The sequence below is a fragment of the Chinchilla lanigera genome, unplaced genomic scaffold (genome assembly GCF_000276665.1).
Source record: "Chinchilla lanigera isolate Chin_1 unplaced genomic scaffold, ChiLan1.0 scaffold00041, whole genome shotgun sequence".
Lineage (NCBI taxonomy): Eukaryota > Metazoa > Chordata > Mammalia > Rodentia > Chinchillidae > Chinchilla > Chinchilla lanigera.
In genome coordinates this window covers 12,596,106-12,602,105 of record NW_004955442.1, presented here as the reverse complement: position 1 = coordinate 12,602,105, position 6,000 = coordinate 12,596,106, and the positions used below count along the sequence as shown (strand labels likewise).

Here is a 6,000-nt window from a genome sequence, read left to right as displayed (position 1 = left end):
CAACGATCCTCCTGCCTCAGCCTCTGAGTGCTGGGATTACAGGCGTGCGCCACCACACCCAGCTAAACACTTTTTTTTGAGACAGGGTTTCACTAAATCACAAGGCTTAAATTTGTATATTTTTAAAGTCTACTGATCACTTATCATTTTATTATTTTTTAAATTACATTTTATTGATACATTTTAGATATATATAATGATCACATGCATCATGGAGAAATTGTACCTGCATATGCTATAACTTGATTCTTTTTTTTCCCATTCCTTCCCCTCCCTTCAACTCCTCCTCCCCTCCCCATTTATAAAAGTTTTGTTTCCATTTTTTCCTTCTTTTCTCATTTTTTTTTAACTTTTCTGCTCCCCTTCCCACCTGTTAATCCCCTCCCCACGTAGACATTTTTTTCCTATTTCTCAATACCTATTATACATTTTGGTTCTTATTTACTTTTGGTTTCTCACACCAGAGAAACAATGTGGTATTTACACATGTGTGTTTGATTTATTTCACTTAAGAGTATGATCTCAAGGTGCACTGGGCTTCAATTTGGGGTCCTCCTGCCTCAGTTTCCCAGAATTCTGGATTACAGGCCTGCACCATTGTACCCAGATAACACTTTTCTTCTCTTTTTTGAGACCAGGTCTTGCAATGCTGCCAAGGTGGTCTCAAACTTCTGGGTTCAAGCTTTCACCCTTCCTCAGCCTCCCTAGGAGCTGGGCTATCGGTGTGCACTACTGTACCTGGCACAACATATTTTTAATATGGAGATATAATTCACATACCACAAAATGTACTCATTTAAAATGTGATTTTTTTAGCATTCTAAATTTTGCAACCATCACCATTAGCTGCAGTATATTTTCATCACCCCTAAAATTTGATGCCATTGGCAGTCAGTCCCCACCCTTTCTGCTCACTTTGGCCCCTTCCAACCATTCATCTTCCCATCTCTGGGGATTTGTCTGTTCTGGACCTTTTATATAAATTGAACCACACAATACACGGTCCTTTATGCCTGGCTTCTCTTACTTAACAATATTCGCAAGGTTCATCCTGCGTATAGCATCTGTGGGAACTTCATTCCTTTTTAGGGGTGAATAAAATTTCACCATGCGGATGGGCTCTGAGGGATGAGCAGGAGGTCGGGGTCTGGACGGAAGGCTCCAATAAGCAGAGGCCACAGAAATGCGGATTCCATGTGTGTCCTCCTTGGGGTAGGCCAGGGTGAGTGTCTAGAATTGCAAGGCAGAAGGAATAGCTGGCACTTTGGAGTTCTATTTGGGGACCCACTAGTGTGGCAGAAAAAACAGCTTCCTGGCACTGGCACAACCCTCTGTAGCTGAATCTCCAAAGCCTGGTCCAGGAAGCTGTATGCTATTGTGGTTGAGTTTTCAGGACCTCCTGGAGGTTCTAATACCCACCAGCAGCGGAGGGCCAGCACTGCCAGTGTGGCTGAGGTGCAGGAGCTGGGGGCAGCAAACAGCAGCTCCCAGCACATTTACTTGTGCCCAAACATTGTCCAAGGACAGGTGGGACTGGAGGATTGTGGGGAACAAGACCCAAGCCACACCTTCTGCAGAGACAATGGAGAAGACAGCTTTTCCCAAAGCAGGGCCCCAGGAACCTGCACCCTGCAAGTTGCTTCTAGACAAAGCCTTTGCATTTCCAACTGCATAAAACCAAGGCAGTTAGGAAAACCCCACTCCTGGACAAGTTCATGAGCCGGTGAAGGCTCTGAGAAGTCCTGCAGCAGAGAAGGCTGGGGTGTGGTTGAGTGGAGGGTATGGGTAAGCAGGGATGCCCCCTACCTCCCCCAGACCCCCAATCCCACCCAGCTCCTTGGCTGGGTGGTCCACAGGAGGAACATGAGTCCTTCTAGCCTCCTCAGTCCTACCTGTCACTGAGTATCAGCCTGGCCGGCTGCACCCAAAGGCAGTGAGTCTCAGCCCAGACAGTTAGCCCTGACTCTGAAGGCCACCACCAGGGCTTTAGCGTGGGCTGGGTGGGAACCTCTGTCCCTCTGGGACAGGTTGGGCCAAGAACATCACCTCGTGGCCCCACTCTGGTGGCCCAGTGTTCTGGCAGAGTCCAGCACTCAGAAAAGGACACAGAAGGAGGCAATCACCAGTCCAGGGGCCCAAGGTCTCCTGCCAAATGGGCTGGCAAAGCTTAGTCAGACAGCCCAGCTCCATGGCCTGTGGGTCCTTTGTTGCTTAGACAGTCTCAGGCAAGTGTCTTGCCCTCCCAGAGCCTCAGCGTTTCTGTCTGTAGATGGGGCACGACCTCAAAGGCGCCTGGTCATTTGACACTCAGACGCATTCGCAGGCACTGCCTCATCTTCCCCAGAAGCCCCTGGGGAGGCTGTGTGTTCCTGTGCAGATGAGGAACCTAAGACTCAGAAATACCAAATCACTCCCCCAGGGTCACACAGGAGTGACAGGGAGCTGTGATTATCCCCTTGGGCACTACCCATAAAAAGCTAGAAAAAATACTTGAGCAGACATACGGCAATAACAGCCAACGCCATAATAACGTTAGCGAGTACCAACTCCACGGCAGGCTCCCATGTGTTTCTGACTTAATCACTGCAACACCTTAGCACGGTAAGTAACCATCTTATTATCCCTCCTTTATAGATGTGGAAACTGAGGACCAGAGAGGTTAAGTAACTTTTCTAAAGTTACATAGTAATTAGATGGCAGAGCCATAATTTAGCCCATATGGGCCCTTAACAACTCCATGTGACAATCTTACAGAGTTCCCTGTAAAACAGATACTTAACAGATTGACTTAGGATGCCAAGTGCTCAACACCACAATAGAATACCACTTTTCATACCCAGCATAATGGCTATAAATAGAACAGACAAGCCAGGCATGGTGGCAAATGCCATTAATCCCAGCATTCTGAGAGGCTGAGGCAGGAGGATTTCAGGTTCAATTTCAGCCTGGGCCACTTAGTGAGACACAATCTCAAAATAAGTATGATAAAAAAGGGATAAGGATGTAGTTCAGTGCAAAGGCCCTGGGTTCAATCCCCAATATGGAGAAATCGGCTTCTCCCATCACTCACTGTTAGTGGGAATAATGATAGAAAATTGTGAAATCCGTACAGCAGCTCCTCAGAAAGCTGAAAGAGTTACCAAGTGACCCAGCAATTCTTCTCCTAGGCATGTCCCCCAGAGACCTGTAACACTCACCTACACAAAAACGTGCAGATGAATGTTCAAACCAGCACTATTCACAATGGCCAAAAGGTGGGAACAACTCAAATTCTCATCAGTGGGTGAATGAATGGTTCATTTTCTTTAATTTTTTATTATTATATTTTTTTAGTCCTGGAGATTGAACCCAGGACCTTTGCACCGAGGTACAGCTCCAGTCCCATTGTTTTGAGATAGGGTCTCACTAAGTTGCTAAGTTGCCCAGGCTGGGCTTGAACTGCGATCCTCTTGCCCAGTCTCCTAAAATGCTGGGATCACTGCACACTCGTCCATATTATTCAGCCAAAAAAAGAATGAAGCTTTGACTCCTGCTACAATGTGGATGAAGCTCGACAACCTGACAACATACAGGAAGGACCACATATTGTATGACTCTGCTCATGTGAAATGTCTGCAGCAACAAATCCAGAGAGACAGAAGGTAGACCGGTGGTGCCTGGCAGCTGGGGGAAGGAGACTGGAGACTGACTGCTACAGATACAGGCTTCTTGGCAGGGGAGAGGGTGATGAAAATGTTCTAAAATCCTTTACAAGGATTACGGCACACATCTATGAATATACCAAAAATGACTGAATTGTACACATTAAATGAGAGAATCATATGGTGGGTGAATTATACACAATAGAGCTGTTACCAAAAAGAGCAAGTATCACTCATCATTGCTAGGGATTTTTTTTCATCCTGTGTCCTCCATTGGGTCCTGCCTGCTGTGTGTGTGTGTGTGTAGTGGTGCTAGGGATGGAACCCAGGGCCCTACACATGCTAGGCAAGCACTCAACTGCCAAGTTACAGTCCCTGTCCAATCTATTTTGACACAGGGTATAACTAAGTTGATCAGGCTGGCTACAAAACTGTAATTCTCCTTAGTCTCCTGAGCAGGTAGGATTATCCTGTATTCCATGAAGTACAGCCATTCCAAGTAATGCATAGCTGCCAAGAAGATGCTTGTTAATGCCACCAGACAGCTGACTTACCCTCCAGCCCAGTGCTGAGCAAGTCACATGTATTATTAGCTCATGAATCTTACCACCTCTAAGGTAAGTAGCATTATTCTCCCATTGTACAGATGCGGAAACTGAGGTACAAGGCAATTCAGTCATTTGGCTACAGTCCCACTGTTGGAAAGCAGGGCAGAGCCGGGATTCAACTCTAACAAACAGCCTTAGCACTTTTGTCCTTTGAGTCTGGGGTCTCAAGTGAGGGGTCCCAAAGGGTCCTGCATCCTCCTAGCACCATGTGTCCTGGTGGGAGCTAGAGAGCACCATCACCAGAGCTCAGGAGTGTGGGTGGGCAGGGTGCAGATCACAGGAGCACTGGGAACTGGCTGGGCTGGTCCAGCTTGTCATGTGGCTAAGTGAGGCACACAGGGTGGCCACAAGTGGCACCCAAAAGGCCCTTGAGGGAGGCTGAGATACAGCCCTTCCCTATCTCCCACATCCTGGTCCTGCCCACCCACGTAGAGGGCAACCACCCCCTGAGCCAGGGAAACTGAGCCACCTACTCTGGAAAGGGTGGGTGATGTTAAGCTGATGCTACGCCGACAGGGCACGCCAGAGCCCGCTTCCTTGCACGTGGGGGCAGGGGGTGGCCATCAGCACTTGAAGGTGGCTCAGGAGCCACCCTGCCTCAGCTGCTCATTACTCATGGGCAAAATGAGGCCCCAGAAGTGAAGGCACGGGTCCATAGCCACACGGGACAGGCTTTGGTGTCCAGAACCACAGAGGGCTCTGATCCTGTTGGACAGAGGCGACTGGGGAGCAGCTGCTTTCTATTTCTCAGCCTCAGTTTCTCCCTCCAGAAAAACAAATGCTGCTATCTGGTAGGACAGGTGGATTGAGTCACTGCTAAAGACACCTGGATGGAGTTCAAAAGACAACTTGGTGTTCAGGAACTGAACTGTGGGTTCAGAGAGGCTTCTGAGTGCCCCAAAGCAATCTGAGATCACTGATGCACCACAGTGGGGTGAGGCTGGCCGGCCAGCCACGGGGGTGAGGGAGATTCCCCATGAATATCCAGTCCAGGAAGTTATGTGAACTGCCCAGCGCTATGGGCTCAGCATCATGTGGCCACATATGTGGTCGTGTTAACAGAAGCTGTTAACAACGAAACAGCCCCTCTGCTGCTTCTTGCCTGCAGGGGTTCTGTCCCTTTTTTCTCCTGGGTCCCTGCTTGCTTGTTGTGTTTAGTCCTGTAAAACAGGTTCCTTCTACAAACAAAAAACGCAGTAACTTCACAGTGCAGAAGAGATCAGGGTTAACATTCTAGGGACAGGATGACTACACGGTGAGAGGCTCCTGCTACCGATCCCCAAAGAAGGTGCAGGGTCACCTTGGTGGACCTTCTCAACGGTGCGTGACCTCCATCTCATCATAGAAACCAGCAGGAACACCAAACCGAGGACATGCTGCAAGATGACTAACTAGGCTGCTTCGAAAGGGGGCAGGGATAGGGAGGACAAGGAAAGGGAAGCTATGCCACAGAGAGTGGGGGCTCAGGAGTCGGGGGCTCGGGAGGCTGGAGAACTAAGTGCCGCGTGTGGGCCAGGAACATGAAAGGGCCATTAGGGAGAAAGCTAGAAAACTTTCATAGTGCAGTTTAAAGAGGTGATGGTGGTGGTGGGGTTTCCAGCCAAGCACAGGGATGTACATCCGCAATACCAGCACTTTGGAAGGCTGAGGCAGGAGTATTGCAAATTCAGGGTTAGCCTTGGCAACTCTGTGACTTAGTGAGACCCTATCTCAAAATAAAAAATAAAAAATGACTATGGCTATAGCTCAAT

The 6,000-nt window shown here is 48.5% G+C and overlaps 1 protein-coding gene across 1 annotated transcript in view; it reads right to left on the bottom strand.

The window, feature by feature from the left end:
- The window catches only part of Ppl (periplakin), a 45,490-nt gene that overhangs the window by 25,302 nt on the left and 14,188 nt on the right, over positions 1-6,000 (bottom strand). The gene's annotated exons all lie outside the window — the stretch shown is intronic.